Source organism: Aythya ferina (genome assembly GCF_964211825.1).
Source record: "Aythya ferina genome assembly, chromosome: 2".
Taxonomy (NCBI): Eukaryota; Metazoa; Chordata; class Aves; order Anseriformes; family Anatidae; genus Aythya; species Aythya ferina.
The window spans coordinates 140,965,636-140,988,084 of record NC_140297.1 but is presented as its reverse complement, the minus strand read 5'-3'; the positions used below and the strand labels follow the sequence as shown (position 1 = coordinate 140,988,084).

At 34.7% G+C, this 22,449-nt stretch overlaps 1 protein-coding gene across 3 annotated transcripts in view; it reads right to left on the bottom strand.

Moving 5' to 3' along the window:
* ZFPM2 (zinc finger protein, FOG family member 2) overlaps window positions 1–22,449 on the bottom strand; it is a 321,808-nt gene that overhangs the window by 211,910 nt on the left and 87,449 nt on the right. The gene's annotated exons all lie outside the window — the stretch shown is intronic.

Sequence of the window (22,449 nt, the reverse complement as noted above, 5' to 3'; positions counted from 1 at the left end):
TCTATTCCAATTACATAGGTGCCTAAACTCAACTGAAGTTGTGTTCTGGGTTGGTAGGTTAATACACCTCCAAATCTACCAACACTCAAAAACAGGTTCACCGCCCTCAGAGCAAACTGAACATACATGAACAGGGGAGTACAGCACCAAGCATGGCAGGCACATTTGTTTTCACAATAGAACTTGTGATGGCAACTGCCATTTCACAAAAACTCTGATCTAGGAACCAGGACATCTGGCTCCCATTTTGATTCACACTTAGGAGATTCCAATCCATATCTTTTGCCTCTGAAATTACTTCTTAAAAGAAAGGGGGAATGTCTGTATTCATTGTATGTGTTGATCCTAATAAATTGTAAGCCTATTCATTGTAAGTCACTGTCTAAGGACAGAGAGATGTGGATTTCTGTGTCTTCCCCCGGACTTTAATTTGTCTTTTTAAACAGACAACTTGTCAATAAAAGTACATATTTTAACTCATTTCTCTCCCTTTCTAACTGGATGGCCTGATCTTGGAACTACAAAACCCAAGATATTAATGTAATGGACAGAGAGGGAGGAGGGTGTTTAAAAATTTTAAAAATTGAAATCCTTGAACTAAGAGCTAAGAGAGTCTTCTTGAAGTAAAATAGGTATTCTTGTATTTTCTAATATTTTCTAATATTAGAATATTATTTCTAATATTTCTAATATTCTAATACTATAAAATTCTATCTCAACTGATTATATCCTTTTTCCTGCCCACATTATTTTTACCAGCACAAGCTGAGTTTTTGGAAGTTTCTAGTAAAACATCAAACGATTAACATAAGAAATTCATGAAACACAAAGAAACGTCTGAAGGGTGGACTGAAAAGCTTCTCAGCTTTGATAGCTTCTTAATATATGGGAGGAAGCAAAGACCAGCATCACTTGTTGTTTTTGGCATCCAGTGGTTCTGGATTAGCCTGCAGCTGAGGCTTCACACTCCCCTATTGCCCCCATGACTCTAATCAGTAACACTGCAATGTAAATCATGCTTTGCTGTGCTGTAACTACTTAGGACTACTCTAAGAGAATGGATATTCTGAATATAGCTCAAATAGCCTGTCTTACTGCAGGGCTGTAAACAACTCTTTAAATCAACAACTGTGCCAGTGCAGTATTACTGTCACTACATGCTTGCAATTTTTTCATCCCAGGCAGATCATGTCATAAGTTTCGTGCTGTATTTCCCAACAAGCTAGTATTTTATGTTAAACTTAGACTTCAAGTGACCTGACATTAACGATGTTTATCTACTACTTAGGCTGCTAGATACTAAGAAATGTTTCCCTCATTCCCAGATCAGCCAAGCCAATCTCGATCCCCATTCTGTCATTCTGTCTGGGAGCCACAACAATCAACAGCACTGAGATTCTTTACAGGAGGTTCGGGGTCTCGGAGCTTGTCTCCTAGTGATAAAATTAGAGAGGAGAATTAAAGTGATTACACTCTAAAAATGACTTACTAGAAGTGACAGGTTTTTTTAACCTAAATATTTTTTAAGTACCAAATTTGTCACTCCTGTAAGTTATATGTTACTAACTGTAAAATTATTTTATTGCAACAGTAAAAGAAATGAAGTACTTTTAACAAATGTTTTTAGATAAATCAGGAACCTTGTATTCAATTCACATTTTATTTGCTTATATAAGGACTCTTTTATTTTTGACTGAGTTGCTGCAGACCTCTGAATCATGGAAAGAAATGTGTGTACCCACAGCACTGCTATCCCCCCTGGTTAATCCCTCCTGAGCCAAAGCAAGCCACTGAGCAAGGCAAATTTAAAATCCAGGTAGTTAAGACTGCAGAGGCAGTCTGGTGATGATTTAGAAGCTGTGTACTAGGGAGACACAGAAAGTATAATGCTGCACAGGCTGCATGCTGCAATTATTGCACACAATATTGAATATTGTGTGTGCTAGATAGGGCCAAATCCTTCCCTTTATACAACAAGAACCCCCACTCAATTTAGATAGGTTTCCTCTGCAAGTCCCATTCTACCACCTTCTACTCTACAACCTCTTTCATAAGGTACAGCAAGAACAAAGTAGATTCAGCAGAGCAAGAAAGGCTAAGACAGATGCTCACAATGAAGAGCCTGCCGGTTCACCAGCTTCAGAAGCTGGGGAAGTTTCTTAGATTTTGTTCTGGCACCTCTGGAATGCTTGCATTCCTACATGCAGTTTCAATTTCCAAATCCCTGTTTCAGTGGTTGGAAGATATTATTTTTAATGGCATAGATAAAGATGACGATAGTTTCCTCCTGAGATACCTACACCACAACCACCTTTCCATTAATCTTCCCCTTTCACTCATAAAGAGGGCTACAGTGCAGAGTCTGCTGGGAGAAAAGGGACACACATAAGATTTCTCTTAACTACCACCTTAGTTGTCTATATTCAAGTTAGCATATCTTCAGACTACAAGGAATACACATTAAATGCAAGTGACATCCAAAGTCAGGAGCCAACAACACCATAATTCCCATTGCGGGCAGGGGCAAGTTGTCCCAGAGCTTGTACATGGCTACAAATGAGCCTCTACCATTTCCTCCCCTACTCAGTGTGTGGGCAAGTCCTTGAGGTCAAATTACTTAAGTGAAGTTAACCTGCACCCACACAGCAGAGAGAACCATATTATCACCTGAATTAGACTAGATGGACTTTAATTTAAATTTCAGAAGACCAGATAGCTTGTCTCAAAAGATGCTTTCAACTCAGGGGCAGGGCAGGGACTGGGGCAGGGAAGTGGAGGTGTTCCACATGGGTGCAGGACTTCACTAAAGAAAAGTATTTGAGGTATAGACAGGCTTGACTTTAAAGTTAAATTCATACTTATAAGAAATAAACTAAACCACAGCCATTGCCTATACCCTGCTTGTTTTTCAAACATGGGAATTTGGTACAAAAAAAAAAAAAAAAAAAAGTTTTGGCGGCAACTTGTTTCTATATTAAAACTAAGTCTATATAGATTCATTACTAATAAAGTACAGAATTATGAAGATGAAATGAACTATATCTATGCTAAGTACAGTGGGATTTCATGGTTGTCAGCATACCACACTATAGCCACTGAAAAGTATACATCAGGCTTGAGGACTAAGTCTTCTGATGTGCTTATTTTTTTTTCCCCCTGGCTGAGCAACTGTCCTAGTTCACTTACTGAGAATTCATAAACCTAACAGGTGACCTAAAAAGAATGTTAAAAAAATGATATTATAGAAAGAATGAGTGATTGGTTGTGAATATATTTTATGATATATACATAAGATAGATATTTACAGTGTTGTTAATATATTATTGGAAACATGAGGTTAATCTTTCAGTCAGGTCTCTTCTGCTCCATAAGGAAAACAAAGATTGATGCATGCTCTGTCCTTTCAATGTGCAAATATCCACAAGTATGCGTGAACAATTTTAACAACTGAGCATCTGAATTCATTACAATTAGCACTTAGTAAACTGGGGAAATTTATTAAAGTCAGTTCTAGTATTTCAGCACAGAAAGGTTTAGACCAGTGTCTGTCTCAGAAATTGAAATACATAATAATTCAAAAACAAACAAGTCTTCAAAGGAAGGCCACTGGCCATAACTCCATCTTCAAATAATAGTTTTAAATCCTATTTTTGAGAGTGAAAAATGCCTTTTGGCTTATATTTCAATCCATTTTGTGCAATTTTGATTAAAATTTATTAGATAACAGAATACCTTTAAATCTGGATGAGAGAGATTTCCTAGTTTGTAGCCATCTGTAAACTACTATGTGGTTTGAGACACTGCACAATGTGAGAGATTCAAATAAAGATTTCAGGTATCATCCAAAGTTGCATAATACAAATTTAATAGGCACCTAATGCTTTGGCAAACAGATCAAATATTTTTCTAGCAAAATTTCAGAAACAAACTTAAACATTGATAAAGCTCAAATTTGTAAGCATCTGCTTTTCTTGCTGCTGTTTTTAATGTTATAAGCCTCTCACTTAAAAAATAAAGTATAACATCAAAAAATAGTACATGTATTTATCTCTAAGTTCAATGAATGAGAAACACCAGCCATAACTATCTCCAATATATTTATTTAACCAAGGCCTAAAATGTTTGTTTCCTCGCCGTATACACATCTTAAAAAATAAAATAAAATAAAATAAAATAAAATAAAATAAAATAAAATAAAATAAAATAAAATAAAGAGGAAAAAAAATGATAAGAGGAACAGCAACGACAGTTCCTCTTCCAGTGTCTTCACAGCCTGTGGGGAGCAACTGGATTCTTTTCACTGTGTTCATAAATAGAAATACAAAGACTGGCTGGTGAGGGAGGATACCAAAGAGGGGTAATGTTGCCTTCTTTACATATATATATACATATATATATAATATATATAAACTTACATCTAGAACCATTCATACTGCAGATATAATCTAAATAAAACCTTAAAGTTATGCTAAAAACAAGAACAACTGGGGTTTAAAATAACAATTGATGTTTAAAATAATAATGTCGAGTGAAAATATCTGGCAGATCTCTGAGTCTAATTAGGCTCTTTTCCCCCCAGGTAACATATAAAGTGCCAAAACTTTGAGTCATCTACAATATATATCTCCAGGCTTGTACTGTCCTGTTACAACTACTATGCACAACACACAACATACGACACTTTTACACAGACTCTGGAGATAAAAATCATCCAGTGAGTCTTAGTTATCTGATTTCAAATTCACTGTCAAGGGGCAATAATTTGTTATTTCAGAACACAAAGAAGAAGAATGATGTCCCTTATTGCACAAAGACATCTCTTTACTGTAGATTATTTCCAAATGCAGCTACTGCTTAAAGGTTTGGAGTCTGATCCTTTTTTCCATAGTACAATAACAGAAAGAGCTCGGAAGCCAAGGACAGGCAAAGAGCTGATTTAGCATTTTCCCATTCTAAAATCCTCTGTGAAGGGGTTTTAAGTGTGAAGAAGGAGCAAGAATAGTTAGGTAACATGCACTAGAGCTAGTTCCCTTATTAACTCTTGCTCTGCAATTTCAGGAAATGTTAGAAAGCAACAGATAAGGATGGTTTGGGTAGAGGAACAAATGTGATTTTTCATTCTTTGTTGATATCATAAAATAGGAAAGGAAAAGACTTGCTATGTTCCATTTGCAAAAACAAAACAAAAATAATAAAAAAAAGTATTATTCCCTTTTTCAAGTATAAAAAATCTTGTTCAGAGTTCAACTGTTGTTAGTAAAGGCTGGCACAGTCATCTCTTTTCCAAAGCATTTATCACACTGGTTTTCATTAGATCCAAAATTGTAACATAAAAATAACATACCTATATGTCCAAAGACCATCAAATCATTCCTTCAAATTCTTGATTTATAAAATGGATTTGTGAGATGCTTGGCCAGGACTTCAAAACTCTCCACAATCCCAGGTAAGCTCACGCTTACACTTAACTGTCTTTTAAAACCCTTGCTTAATCGATGCCAGGTTGCCTTGAACTAGCATACCACTACATTAAGGTCCACTTAATGGCATCACCTGTTTTTATCCAGCAGTGTAAATTCCTGTTTGATTAAAAATTACACCCTACTCCTGCAGATGTGTTTAACTTTATGAAACACTATATGTTAAATAGAGTAAGGTATCTAAACAACTTTGCAGATCTTAATCAAGATGCCTTGGCAATTACTGCAGGTTCACTTCTATCTTGTCTTAGATCTCAACTTCAACAGGAAAACTCATGTTAGCTACAATATCTTCTGCATAATCTAACCCCACAAGGTGATTCAATGTCACAAGTATCATCAGTGGATAGACTTTCACATTTTCCATAGTATTTGGCCAGGAAAATAGAGCTACAGAGTGTGTACCTGTAACTTAATGATCTATGGACACTCTGAGGTGCCTGCAAAGACTGTCATACTTTTACAGAAAATAGCCACAAAATACCCTGGAGATGGTACCATTTAGATGTTTTCATCCCTGACCCAACGTACACAGAATTCTTTAAGGATCCCTAACTCCTACTTTCCTCTCACATAAAAGCTGACTACTCAGATTTAAGCAAGTAAGAAGCAGCTTACCTAAGTTAATAGGTTAACAGAAGTCCTAACAACAGTTCATAACCCAACACCAAAATTATCTTTGAGATTTAAAAACAGTATTAACATTTGATGCAAACTTTAGTCTGTAAAAAAAAAGGAAAATACTACCACAGCTTCTTACGCAGTGATCAGATAAAAGGTTTGGGGTTTGGCCATGCATCATTATTCTCAAATATCAAGAAGTTTTCTGAAATACTCTCTGAGTGGCATTTTGTACACCGAGTACAGTGTACAGGCAACAGTGTAAAGGCAACAAGGTACTCAAATTTGTTTAAACATGCAGCCACATGCATGCATTTACACACCTGGAGAGAGAGAGAGACTACATATATGTTGGAATTTCCAGGAACGTAACATTTTGGAGCCCTTTTTCTTTATATGAATTGCTTAACCTTTCCAAAGCTAAAGGTTTAAGGTCAGCTGCAGGCCACTCATTGGCAAAATGTACACAATGGCAAAGTCTTCCTGCCCTATGGATGAAACCTTGTTGAAACACCTTTTCCCACAGCATTGCTATGCCCAAAGGGAGATGTCTGACAGTTCTAACCCTTTATGTCCATTGGATGTTCTCTCTCACCTGTAGTCCCAGCACAAAATAACTGTGAGCTAGATGAAATCACTCCTTCTACTCACATCTAGTCCATGAGGTGTCCTTCCCACCCTTGGTTTTGAGTGCACTCCAGCATTGTCTGCCACTGAACCAACATGCTATTACACTTGTTGAAATACACTTCAACATGGCCAGAGTTTTTGTTGTTGTTGTTGTTGTTTGAAATAAACTATATGTGCTGCATTTTATAGACAGCTGCATAAAAGGTTAAGCTTTGGCTATGCCACAAGTTCCTATGCCACCAAACCATAAGGATTTAACTTTGACTTCTCTCTTTTTTTTTTTTTTTTTCTTTTATTAATAGCGACATAAGCATAATCCTCCAGGCATGAATGCCAGGAAGGCAAAGCAATGAGAATAAATGTTTAATGCTGTTGAATGGGCATAGCAACTATACTCTCTGCCTCCAGCTAAATATCGCTACTACAAAGGCGTTCTTCAAGTTATCGCTACTAATAGTTGTTGCTGGGCAGGTATGTATATAAGAACCGTGGTTTAAAAGGCAAGGAGAAAAAAAAAAAAAAGAAAAAGAAAAAAAAAAAAAAAAAAAAAAAAAAAAAAAAAAAAGAGTCTAATCATTTTCTGTTACAGACCAGAGTTCTGCTAAAGAAATTTAATCCTTTTTCCAATATGGAAAGAAGCCAATTGTGTACAAGTTTACTGCAATTTTAATCAGTGTGTGAACTCTAGTAACGTTGATTTTAATACCCTCTTCCTCCTTCCTTAAAAAACAAACAAAAACCCCTCCCAAATACGCTACTCTGGCTGATTTTTTTTCCCTCCATCTTTCCCTCCCCCACAACTCGTACCTTCAACACAGCCAGAACTTCCACAGATCAGAGGACACTGTCAGCACAGGCTGACCAATCTCAGAGGGTTTTTTTTTCCTTTTTTTTTTTTTTTTTTTTCTTCAAGATACTCCGTGTTAACAGCTTGAGGGGGTTCAATCAGCACTGCTTTGATCTCGGCTGGAACTATAATTATTTAACATTGTTACAAGGATTTCTATAATCCATCCTACCATTAAATCCCTTTTACACCCTCATCTTCTGAAGGCTAATCTGCATCCGTACACTCAGTTTGTCTCTTCAGCTGGTTTCATCAGGCTCTGGCATTCTCCAACATCCAGAGTGATGGTTCTTTTTTTTCTAATGAAATCATTTTCTTTCAAATTGAAAAGCGCAAAAGGTCTTGTGCATTTGCTACCTTTTGATGAGATAGCTATATAACACCAATATAATCCACTGTTTGCTGCAAACTTCCTTCCAATTTCATAAAATTCATTTTCTCTGTGGTGTTTTCATTGAATTGATGATATGTATGTGTGTTATATACATAGCTGATGAAAAAAAAAAATCAAATGAACACCAGCAGATGCTCTTTGAAAATACAGCTAAGCCAAGAACAGTAATAGCGTGCTCATTTCTCACTATAGTCTCCTTGATAAATACTGTACGAAACACTGCATCCAAACTTAGAAAGCTAGGTAAATAATTTTTTTAAATGAAATATTTTATAATTATAATGTATGAAAGACACAAAACACATGGAAAAATGACATTACCAGAATCAAAGGAAATAAAGGACAAATAGAGAATGAATGAAGAGCAGAGCAAAAATGAGAGCATGAACAAAGTCAGACTAGGAATATAAAAGGAGATGATCAGAAATTATGAATGATCAAAAGGGAATAGAAAGAACAAAAAGATTTCCTTTTTTCTTTTTTTACTTAAGGAAACAAAACTTGAAGAGGAAAATGTTGTTTTTTTTTCCAGCATGTGTATACACTGGAGAAACTGACTCTTTGCTGAACATATTTTCTGTGACTCATTTGTTAAGCAACCAAACTGTAAAAGCACTTGTTCCATGAAGTACCACTGGACTGCCATCTCAACAAACACTGTGCTGTGACCGTGTGCATGTGTGAAGGGGAACACAAATGCAGACAGAAAGACAGGGATGACAGATACAACAGGTAAGTAAGACTGAGCAATTATCACAAAAAACTATCATATCAAGGTTAGGAAATCATTAGGAAATCATATCATAGGACACTGCCTATGAAGTAAACTTATTCACATAAATAATTTAAAACTCAATATCTCACTGTGCATAACTAAATGTTAAGTTCAATGAATAACAGCATATGTGGACTTGCTTTATTGTTACAAATATTGCTTAAGGAAGGTGAAAGGTGAATAGTAAGTAAAAAAGAAATAAAGTCAATGAAAAATATAAACAGAAAGAGCCACAATTAAAAAACTCACATAGAGAAAAATATGAGCTTTAAATGGGTATGTTTTCTTTTATTCCGCTTACCTACTAAGATAAGGTTTAGTTTGTCAGCTAATGCTAGAAAAAGCATCATGCAACAGTCAGCTTTGCAATACTGAACTATGAGTCAGTATTTAATTCTTGTCTAAATACCAATTTAAACAATAATTAAAACAATAGGCAGGAGATTTGACTGACTTTCAGAAGAAGAAACTAAGAACCAATGCTGTTTTACACACTTTTTATTTCAGAATGCCCCTTCAGCCAAATTTTATTTAAAAATAAAAAAAAATGTAAAAGGTAATAAAACGAATGTTAAATGTTTCCAATAACAAAAGATTTGTCCCTAGGAAAATTTTGAACATCATCTATCACAATCCTTTTCTAATCCCAGGCAATATTTTTTACATCTTCTCCCCTCAACCAGTGCCTACTCGTAATATCAACATATTTATAAGTGTATTATGCCATGTCTGTATTTCACAGCTGTTATCAGAGACAAGAAATATGAGGGTTGTTTTTTTAAAAAACAAACAAAATATAAAAAAAATTTAAAAAAATTGCAAAACCCAAATGAGTTGTTATTTATAAAATTAATGTATTATCTCAGCACCCACAATGAACAGCCACTGTGAAATCAAACTAAACAGCAGCCACAAGATTTAATCTCCTGTTTCTAAAAAGAAAAAACTGTACATTTCTAAACATATATACAAATCAAACATCCTGCATAATTGTATAAATATTTTCATAAAATATAGGAAGTTTCCAAACAGAAAGTTAGAAAACCAAGCAAATCCATAAAACAATACTCTGTAATTAACAGAAACTCAAGATGCAATTTGAATTCCTTATTTATTGTATTCAGAATACTGGGTCTTACTGAAGTAATTTACTTTAAGGCCCTTTAACATTGTCAGAAGAGTGGAAACGGGCCTTTAGCGTTGTTTAGATTTGCATCCCTATTAATTTGTGCTTGCTAACAGGTCACTTAGTATGTAGAAAGTACAATGATAAAGGCAGCTCATGCTTGGAAGAGCTTATGACCTAAGGCCGCAATCCTACAAACACTTACATGTACGCTTAACTTAATGCATGTGAGTAGTTCTTTCCTTGCTCAACAGCATGCTCATATGCATTAAATTAAAAGTTTGTAAGTGCTTTGCAGGGTGTCAACCTGGAAGACCAGAAAAGTTCTTATAAATGTAGATTTTTTTATCACCTGGAGAAAAATAAATAAATAAAAAGGGACTTACTGATACTATTTTTGAATCATAGAATCATTAAAGTTGGAAGAGACCTCCATGATCATCTGGTCCAGCCATCACCCTACTACCAGTATCACTCACTAAGTTATGTCTCTATGCTCCAAGTCCAACCTTTCCTTGAACACCCCAAGGGACAGTGACACCACCATTCCCCTGGGAGACCTGTTCCAATGCCTGGCTACTCTTTCTGAGAAGAAATGTCTCAAAATTTCTAACCTAAACCTCACCTGGTGCAACTTGAGGCCACTCCCTCTAGTCCTATCACTAGTTACCTGTGAGAAGAGGCCGACCCCTGGTTAATCTGAAAAAATGTATTTAGTATATATTTCTTGCACTGTTCTATGAACTCTTTCTTGGACACTTAAGAGATTTTCTGATGCTCAAGAGTATACTTATTCCTATCTCCCATTCATAACAATGTCTTGGGTGAATACCTCATGACTATGGCTATTGGTCTTTCTCCTATAAGGTGAGTGTAGTTGTGAGTCCTATACAAACAACATATGCATTTACAAATTAATTAGTAGTTAATAGACTGCTAGCTATTAATAAACTAGGTATTAACTCCATTGCAATCTATGTGTGGATTTTCTGTTTACTTTAACAGGACCAAAAATGTGAATGCAAAGTTTGCCTACCCAAAGGTGAAATAATATATTTCTGCCCTCTGTTAAAATTTAAATCAGTGTAAATAATTGCCGGATTTGGGCATATAGCTGTCTAACAGTATCCGCTCTATTTATTACCACATTTATGGGGTGAAGACAATGTTAAACTACCATATTTGATGGCACTTCACTCTGCAGATAGAGTTTCCCTGAAACCCATCGGGCATCGCATGGAGTGATGAGTACTTCAACTGAAGGTGGTCATGTTGGGTTAGAGCAATCAGCCTCAGTATTTGGTATTCTTTATTTATGCATAGACTGCTTAATATAGATAAAGCAAAACCCTGACTGCTGGTGAGCAAAATAAAGTCATATTTCACAGTTATGATGTCATCAAAGGACTATATTTCATGGCTGTAACATCTTTGCAAATATATACATTAAGTGGTATCCCTAAGGAGTACTACTTGCTTAGTCTGCCTGAGGTCCAGCAAAGTGGACCTCCTTAAATTCCATTTAATGTACATTAAGATTTGAATATCAAGGAATTCTAAATAGCCTGAGGATAGAAAAGGCATTCTGAATTTTATACATTGTAGCATATTTGCCATGTTACATAATTTTTTCTATATATTATGTGCTTTGTTATCTTCAATTCACTCTTTAAATTTCAGCACACTATTTTCCTTTTATGCATTTATCAGTGCTTATATGCTTTATATATTATATGTAATTACAAAATTACAATTCAAGTGAAACTCATATAATATATAAACTATCATTGATGCAGTATGAGAATTTCAGATCTTGAAAACGGAATTTGATTACTTTATTCACTCTCAACCGATATCACTGAAATATCAGCCTTAAGCAACGTGGGCTGCTAAAATCATTTGGTTCCATTTTTCCAAAAAGGAAAACTGATAGGATTATTTTCGTGATAAATTAATTTTACCATGTAATTGCAATTATGACTTCTAATTAATGAATGGTTTCAGCCTTACTAACTAGGTCAGCATTTTTCTTTTAAAAATATATCATTTTTCTCTTTAGATAAGCGTCATGATCTGTCCAAGCTTTGGGGAAATGCACATAGAGTTTTTCTAGGGCAATGATCCCAGAAGCTGAGAAATAGTGATAGCAATGTGACATGCTTTGCTACACATTTAAGTGATTTTTGTCTCTTTTACAAGAAAAAATAAAAAGCAGGCAATGGTAAAAGGCATTTTAATAGGTAGGATCACAGTTTCTAAGTACTACCGAACTATTATTTAACTTCTTGACTGAGTTCCCCCAGTGTATGTAGAACACACAGAACACTATGAAACCAATGAATCAGAACAATTAATCCACTGCATCACGCCTGTCAAAATGCATGTGGCGTTGCAAAACATAACAAGAACAGGCAGAATTGAAGGAGAACAGGTTTTATATAATTGGATATATTCCTACTGGAAGTTATTAAAGGAATCTAATGCTTACTTTCAACATCATATAGGACAGAGTTCAATGCTCCTCATTGTACATTACTCTGTCAGATACTGTGTTTGAAGGTACCCCAGTAATATGCAAGAACACTTCTCCAGCATCCCCTAAAGATGTCTTCTAGCATGTGGCATTTTAAATTCTGTATTGCTCTTCTCCTCTTCCCTTCCCTGTCAACAAACTTTTCACACAGTTCTTCAATTCTATATGATTCACACATGGCATGATGATATGGAAAAGAAAATTAAGAAAGTTTTAACTACTAAAACAAGGATTAGCAGGACAAGATGAGAGAAAAATTAATTTCCTTGGAAGAGGCTCAAAATTTGATGGCTAAAATATTATGGGTATAGTAATTAAACTAAATGCTAGCTCTTATCAGACTGCAACACACCAAATTATCTGTTGTTTTGTTATAGGGTGTTTTTTTTTTTCTTCTGTTAGAAATAGGCATATATTTGGAAAGTACCTTTTAAAGAAAATTTCTGAGAAAAATTGAGATCCAATACATACTTTGAAAAGTAATCAATATCAAATACTAAGGGATTCTGTAATTTGGGCCAAAATGTCCAAATAAAAGTCCAAATTCTGTAATTTGGGCCAAAGAATAAGTCAATGAAAATCCACAAAGTACAAATGATAATACTAGAAATAATAAAGTTTAAAATTATACATATTTAATCAGAACATAATAAACAATATGAAGCATATATATATATTATATTAATATATATTATATATAATTATATTAATATATATATGTATTAATGTATACACTTATATATTAATATATATGTTTTTTTGTATACATTTATACACATTGTATACATGACTCTATTACACTTAAAAGAACTTTCAGTGAATGCTAATCATGACTGCTTCCCAGATAGTCTCTCTCTCTCTTTTTTTTTTTTTAAATATATATTTAAAAAAAAAAAAAAAAAACTAGTATTTTTTTATAGATGTAAGCCAAAGATTTCTTAACTGATTAGTAGCTTTGGCACCACAATACAAGTACTAAATTTCAGATAACTTAATGAAGTCCTTTCTTCACACAAAGATGTCATTTGAAATTCAGTCTCCTTTAAGAACCACCCATCCCAAACACCACTCTCTCAATGAACCACTCTGGAACATTATGTTCATAGTGTGCATTATCTTATCTTTCTAAATTATCCATAATAATCCATCATTGTGGTTTTATGCTGATGAAGTACCTTTGATATTAATGAAACTATATCGCCATAAAATCAGAGAAGCACAGACCTGAATCATCCCACTTGAGTATTTTCTTTAAGTAACGTATCATTTTTACAACTTCATCCTCAATCCCTGAAATGTATCAGACAATTTTTCTTCATAAAAAACCAGTAAACCACTGCATAGTCCTGGAATACTCACTCAAGACAAAATTACAAAAAATACTGGAAAGTTTTTCTATTTGTAATCCCCAAGAATATGTTGAGAAGCCAAGTATGTCTGTTCATCAGTTCAAGTTTTCCAGCATGAATAAATTGTTTGAGGGTCTTGAGGGAGATAAAGGGTATAAGGGAGGAAGGGAAAGAGTAAGGTTAAAAAAAAAAAAAAAAAAAAAAAAAAAAAAAAAGCCAAGAACCCAGATGGCCTCTGCACAGCTCTTTTGGAAAGTCTAAACTAACAAGCTGACTGTAGGAAAAACTAGGCACTAGTGCCATTGTGCCATTACGGCTTTCCAGACACAAAGGCTTTAATTCTTATCTGCCTAACCAAATATATGTATTATATATTTTTTTATTTATTTTTTTTTTTAACTCTGGGCCATGTTTCTAACTATTAGATTCTTACTTTCTTTCTTTTCGTTCTTTCTCTTTCCTTTCTTCCTTCACTGACTCTCATTAGAACATATTTAAATAACTAAAAACTATTTTAACTAAACAAAAATGAGGTCTGATTCTATTAAGATAACCATGCTTATTTTTATCATATTGATGAATAAGTGTTGAATGATTGCATAGAAGTTTACTCCAGCACTTCTCCAGCAACCACCATTGCACTTTGTATACAAAGATGGTTTACACACACCCTTGTCTGAAGCCTACATCAAGGAGAGAAAGTAAGATCTATTATTCAATCCATATCCTTCCTTTGGACATGCAATGGTAAAATGACCTAAAAAATGAAATGAGATAATTAGAAACATAAAATCAAATGTGTGTTAATCTGGTATCATTAAGTTAAACACAAATACTAAAGTCAGGGTCAGAATTTAGACAGGGATATTGCCTTTAGGACACTCTTGCCATCCCATGACCACTCTATTCAGCTCCATTTCCAGACTCAGAACCATTCTGAACTGTGTAATTTTATTGGGTAAATATTCATATCCAGTTTGTCACTGACACGTCACATTAAATTTGCTTTCAGCAAAAGCTGATTCTCTCAAATGGAGGTATAATGGCTTCTGGTGATAATGTGTTTGGTTGGTTACATTATTTAAAATTTTATGTTATGATGTCTTAACAGGAAGGAAGTAAATGAGGGAAGAGGAAAATACATTCTGAAAATCAAAATATGTTCTTTAATTATATATGCTGAACACATAACACATCACTGTAGCCAAAAGAAAGCTGCCAACTTAATTAATAAAGACACTAGCATTGCTCAGTAGGTACTAGCACCCAACTGCTGCACTATTGCGTTGCATGGTAAATAACACTAAGTTGTGCATACAGTTCATTGTATTAACATATCCGTCCTTCAGCTGTTCAAGGCAATGTTCCTATGCAGTATTCCGCATGCAATAATCTTAGTTGAATTAACGAGGAAAATACAACAAAGAGCAAAATAGTTGTGAACCAATTAAATGTCCCTTTTGATTCTCACCCCATCTGTTTCCCAAAACAGACATTGTCTCCTAGTCCTTTGCAATTACCGGGGTGTTATATTGCTTTTATGACCACACTACAGTAGAGACAGCTGAAAAGTGCAAAGCTTTCTGCCAGCCTCTGCAGGTCCCTTGGTGCATGAAACTACAAGAAACAATGTATTGTAATGCAGATGTTCATTGATTCCCTGCAGACTTTCACAGACTACGAGTCCTTCACTGTGTGACCTACAGGGATTTGTACTTCACATAATATCCACTATATAGTGTATCATGTCCAAAGTGAAGTACCGAGTAAATCTGATCATTTGTCCCTTGCACATGCCTTTCCCAGCTATCAACTTTTTTCAGAGAACAAGAAGTCTTTTGTGCTTGAAACATAAATGCCAATCAAAATAGAATACAATTCTAATGTGTATCACTTTTCATTCAGAGTCCAGTTTTACAGTTCAGGATGATGTTCTTGCCTCATGATGTACATATACAAGTAGAAAAGAATTTAGGAAGGTCCTGGATCAAATGAAATTGAGTCTATTTAGTCTGAAAACTTGCTCACTTGCAGATTAAGGTAGTTTCCAAAGCACAATTTACACCTAAAATACTGAAAATGAAAAGCCATGCTACCTCAAGTAAATATTTCACAACTGGGTAAAGAAAGGCCCAGAAATATTATACAAATGCCATCAAACTAAACACTAATAGACTTGAAGGTTTTAGATAGTTTCACTTTTCTGAAGCATTTGGACAAACATTAAAATGAAGTTCTGTGTTTGAAAATATTCTAAAAGGCTACTTGTTTGAACAAAATTAAAGCTCTACACATTTAAAATGTGTAGAATGAGAAAATGTTACTTCTAAACTAGGTGCATTTCCATAGCACCTAATTTTTAAACATAATTTAAATTTACATAAATGTTACTTGCATGAAACGATGTTAAGGAAATGGCATCTCTAATGACAAAACAGTTGAGTGCTTGATAAGGGCTCCAGTAGCCAGCGATTAACTTCATTGATATTTTATGTCACAAGTCAAATATGGTAAGGTTTATCTCCAAGTTTATAGAATCTTACAATATTTGCACCTTGAACCATGAAAAGGATTCCACAGAAGTCACCATAAGAGCAAGTGACTTCAAGATAGTAAATATCTCTTTGTTTTCAATACTTAGAACTGCCTATTGTGAAAACACCTCAATTTTCTTTTAAAGCCTTGGTGACTGCCATTTCTGGTTAGCTGGCATATGGTCAGGAGTGGACATAGAATTAAAAACTCTCCTCATGACTTGATTTTATCTTTTACACCTACTCAGTAGCTCATGCAACAGTCTGTTACCTACAAACAGACTTGCATGTAGGAAAGATGGCTGCAAATACTAGGTTGCTACTTCCATGTTAGTTCACACAACCACTCTCATTTTCTCATCTTTCAGGGTTTTAGAGGGAACAGCCTGGCAACAAGATCAATTGCCTTGCAGAAGAGATAGTTTCTGTACTAGCAACATCTGTTCAAGGGTGTAAAAGAAGGAAGAAAACCTTTCTTCTGGTAAAGGAAAGCTAATTACATGTGCCAAAGGAAAGTTCTGGGCACTGAGGCTAAATAATATGAAATGGGCCACATCTATGTGTTGGGAGACTCCCTTAGCCTTTCAGTAGGTTACTGCATACAAATTACCTATTGAGAAGGCTCCCTGCAATGCTCCCTGAAATTTGGGAATTATTTTGGAAGAGTGCCAGCTGGCCTCAACCACAATCATGCCAGGGACATTTTTGGCACTTCACTGGTATGTATTCTTCAGTTTCTGTGACTACTGAATTCACTAACATATGTGTAGCCTAGTTTTCCTTACAGCTCTTAGCCTTGCATCTTCTCTTTACAAGAGGAACATGCTGAACATGCTCATCAGGTTAGAGCAGAGAGGTGGGGCCCTCAGAAGGGTTTGCACCAGCTGCTACAGCCAGCAGAATAATTTCTCAGTCCCACCACCTCAGCACTGCCCCTGGACAAAAGTACCACATCCTGGTGCTCTTATTTTTGGCTCCTATATAACATGCTTGCATGTTATACACTAATATTGACTTTTAAAATATTGTATATTTAAATACCAGTTTTTACCATCATTTGATGATATAAGAATCTCAGCTTTTGTCACAAAAAATGTGGGGGATGTCTTCAAGAGTTCATGCTTCTAGCAGACATTTGATAGCAAGTCACAATGATGTATGGATAAAATCACTAAGTACACTACTAAGGTTAAACAAGGTGAATATAATGCAAGAGTACTTGGTGAAAAATGGTTTTAGTTAAGCAATCAGACCTCAAATAGAACAATGCCTTGCAGAGGTCTGCACTGCTGACAGTTTCAGGTAATCAACAGTAAGCTGTGCTATGCATGAAAAGGCCTGGGAACACCACAGTCCTTGAAGACCTGGTTCAGTTCTATGTACAAGAGTGAAAATTATTTGAAACACTTAACACACAGGTGTGGTGACCTCCCAAAACAGCTCCAGTATCAGAACCAAACCATGAAGTCAGAGGTTCATTCCCATTAGCTTCACCAACCTCAATAGTATTCAAGTGTCAAAATAAGACCTGCACTCCACAAGTTAATTTGATGACTATTACCCCCCTACATGGCCCCCTCTTAGTTCCAAACTAATGACAGAACCAGATCAAGATCCACAGAAATTCTCCCCATCTCCTGTATCCCCCCTCCAAACACCCTGGTATAGGAGCTGGGCTCTCTTCTTTTAATCCAATACCCACTTCACTACAGAAGATTTATTTAGACTGCCTCTTGTTTCATAAAGGGCTCCAAAAGTCTGTAGTGATTTTGACACTTTGTTATAATGTTTCTGTGACCCCCCACCCACCCCCTCCTCACATACCACACCACCACCCAGCCTCATTTTCATATGGATACAAAGCATCGGGATAAAATGATGGTTCATTATAGTGGTACAGAGCTCTTATCTTCATCCGGCAAGAGTCATTTCCTTCCAAAGATTGAAATGCAAATGTGAAAATTAATGATAACTGCATTATCTGATAGCAGAGATAATACCGATTCACTGTCAGAGTAACACACAGTCGTTCTATGATTTCCTCTGCTTCTTCACAATATTCTTCTTACTGTCAGACTATATCTATGGTTAACTATGTTTCATGGATTTTTGTTAATTTACATCAAATAGCATTTCCAAGATCTTATATCTACCACATCCCCCAATCAAAAAAGAAACGAAATCGGGACAGTAATCTCCAAGTCCTTCTTAGGGCTGGTTTAAAAAGAAAGAAAGAAAAAAAAAAAAAAAAAAAAAAAAAGGAAAGAAGGAAAAAAAAAAAAAAAAGAAAGACTATCATTAATATCTGTTTCCATCCTGCAGTGGCCTGCCTACCAACCATTCCAATCCATATTATACACTCTTGCTTTGTAACCCAAACTGCTTAGAGTATTACGAAATAATGCAGATTTAGCCCAACAATCAATACATATTTACAGCAGTTCTTATGAATGGTTACAGGAAGTCTATTCAGAAAAGCTTTTCAAGCTACCTTTTGTAACAGGTAAAAATGTGAACCTGGCATGTGAAATGTTCACAAGGATCTTTCTGATCCACATCCTGCTAAAGCAATACTTCAGAATTCACATGAAAGACTGTGTATCTTTTATTAAAAATTCATAGCAGTGTCACATGCAGCATATCATTACTTTAAAGCACTATTTAACTTTGTATTTACTATTTTTCTTACCCTTTCTGATATATTTTAAGAAAAACACCAACTTGCAATGGTAATAAAAAGAAACTACACTGTGTTATATTTAACCATCTTAAATGTTTTTTTCTATATTCCTTGATATATGTATATGAGTCATGATGAGTCTCCTGAGATTTCACATGAGTTATGACTTCATCCTGCTTTACTATTATCAATAGTAGAAATTCTGTCAATTTACTCGAGGCAGAATTTTACACATGGGAAACTTTCACTTAATGTGTAGATGAATGTAAACAGTACATAAAAAATAACCATAAAATGGCAAAGAGAGTTGTAAGTCTTATGTTCCATTGCTTTTTTTTTTTTTTTTTTTTTCATTTTGGTTATGTGGACAAACCACATTATCTCACTTTCTACGATAATTTCAGATACATATCAAAAGAACTTATGACACTGACTTTCAAGACTATCCAACTCACAAATTCAACGTGTTCTGTAATAAAGCTGTGCTCCTATATGGCTGTGAAGGTAATAGCTTATATAGGGAATAAGGATGAAATAGTTGACAATATAGTGAATGCATTCACATTAAGAAGAGTTCTGGTATGGAAGCATGGAACCTCTAGGATATTTCATTCACAGTTCCCCAAGATGGGCAGGCTTACATAGAATAGATATGCAGTAAGAAAGGGGATGATCTTATTCTTGTGTGATTGATAGTCTGTAGAAGACATGTAGGAGATACTCCTTTTGTTCATTATCTGTTAAAACACTGATCACTTTCTTCATGTGCACTGATAACCTAGCAATAATACAAAGGATTATCATATATATAATACATGCATATTGCTATATGCATATACTATGTGCATCTACACATATCAAGGCATGCATCTGATAACAAACAGTATATTTAAGGCTGTAAAATGGTCTCTATTTCCACTTTTAAAGAATAAATCTTTTCATATAAAATTTGTTCAAGCCCAGTCTTGCAGATTTTATTTATTTATTTATTTATTTATTCCTTCTGCTGTTGGCCATACAGGAAAAAGAATCAGGTCCTTTACTGTGTATCTATACACAGTCTATTGACCTCAGTTTCCATTATTTAGGAGTTGTCTTCTCATTAAAAAGAACTTAAAAAAAAAAAAAAAAAAAAAAAAAAAAGGACAAAACCAATGAACCAATGAAAATTACAGATAACAAAATATGTGTATATTCAGGTAACAAAGTGACTACATAGAGTACGCATTATCACTGCAGAAATTCTTTATTGGTCAGTGAAGGTTGCAAGTTTATGTGATTTCAAAGACTGCATCAGCGGTAACTCTTTGAAGCTACAGCACATTTAACTGTAGATTTTTCATAAAGTGGAAGGAAGGAAGGAAGGAAGGAAGGAAGGAAGGAAGGAAGGAAGGAAGGAAGGAAGGAAGGAAGGAAGGAAGGAAGGAAAGAAGGTAGGAAGGAAGGAAAGAAGGAAGGAAGGAAGGAAGGAAGGAAGAAAGGAAGGAAGGAAGGAAGGAAGGAAGAGCTCTAAATTTATAAAGAATTTTCCTTGAGTTGTCAAGTTGTCACAGTTCAGACTTCCAGTCTATCAACTTGCATCGTGAAGAACACATTTCCTTGGTTTCTGAGAGAGCTTTATCTCGGTAGGAAGACCAGATGTAGACTCCATAACAAACTATGACTAGCTACTCATAAAGATAGCATCTATACTGTGAGCTGGTGAAGTTAAGTAAACCTAAGTTTTTAATGGCTTTTTTTTCTGCGGTGCTAGCATAAACCCCTAAATAAGCAAAATATTTCATTCTTTGGGTTTGTTTGTTTGTTTGTTTTAAAGATCTAAAAGAAGTTATCATTTTTCTTGTACTGCATGGCTGAAATTAATTTCTGTGGTGTTTTTTTGTTTGTTTTTCCCATATCAATAAATAACCAAATTCATTTCAAAAAGCATGCATGATGGAGAGCATGTCATGGGGTATATATCCATTCCTTTCCAACCTTCATACATACTATTCCCTTTAAAAAAATCTGTACTTAAATAAAACAAAGCTCTTCATTTCATGTCATTGGCCAATCATTTGCAGAAGTTAAACCGCAACCCATGTCAAAGCTATCAATAAATATGTATTACACATCTTACTGTTTGATATCTTGCCGTTTAACCAAACTTTTTTTTTCCAACAAAAAAGTCATAAAAATGTATCTTAAACGTTTCTATAAAATAGCTCATAAAAAAGACAACAGCCAACACAAATACATTTTCAACTATGTTGAATACTATGTTATACACTAAACAATGAAAAAAATGTATATATTTAAGATAGAATTTATTTCTAATGATTTTTTTTCAAGCCATATGTTAATCATTGACAGCCTTTAAATCTGCAGTTAAGTTAAAAAAGGTTATTCTGGTCCATCCACGGATGCCCTTTGTATTACTTCAAATGTACTGTAGTGTACTTTATTACAAGATCTTGTTTTCATATAACACCATAGTGCTTTATATAAAGTATCAACTTACTTGTATATTATCGTTAAGACCATTTTAAATGACATCATAACAACCAGATTTACTATGTCTTCATTTTTGTTTGCATTGCATTTTCCAGGTGCTGGTTTCAGAAAATTACCATTAGCGTTATTCTTTTCCTCATGAAGAGCACACAGTAATTTGCAAAATCAAGCAAGGATGAAAATGTGATTGAAATACAGGATATTTTTTTTCTAATGAAATATTATTATTGAATTATAAATTATTAATATAACACTTCTGAAACTCTTTTCTGACATGTTCATCCTTTTTAGGGAAAATGTTTATTAGAGATACAGCTATTCTAAGTGTATGTCTAGCTTCAGATGCACATTTTCCAAAAGCAAAATTAAAATATATTAAATATAATGGATTTTTAAGGCCCTACCTAGAGTCCATACCCATGAAAACACTGATGAACTTAACTGCAAAATCACCTCATTCAAAAATACAGTTTACCCCTTTGTCTTAGGTACTTTTATGATACAACAGAGGTTTTACATATTTATATTGAACAGATATTTGGAAAGTATTCCCATGCTACCATCACTTTTTATACCTTAGCAATACTGTGCTTGCACCTCCTTAGAAGTGCGTAATAGAAAAATATTAACATGAATTAATGTTTTACTGTGAACTTCTAACAGCATATTGTCTACAATCTATGTTTCTCTTTCAACCAAGATCAATGACCAGGTTTACTAAATGATATCAAGTTCAAACTGATAATCAAAGTCCTTGAAAATGTCAGTAGTTTCCATGCCTGTTTGTTAATCTCAACATGCTGCTAAATATAAGCACAAAGTTTGTGGGGGTACAATGGTGTCTGGTTGGTCTGGCCTCAGAAAATATAGCAGAAAAACTTCTATCTTAATACAGACATGGAACTGGGAATTTACTGATAAATTGTAATCCTAAAATATTAAGCATCAACACTTTCCTTTATATCAAGAAAATGTGTAAGACATTCC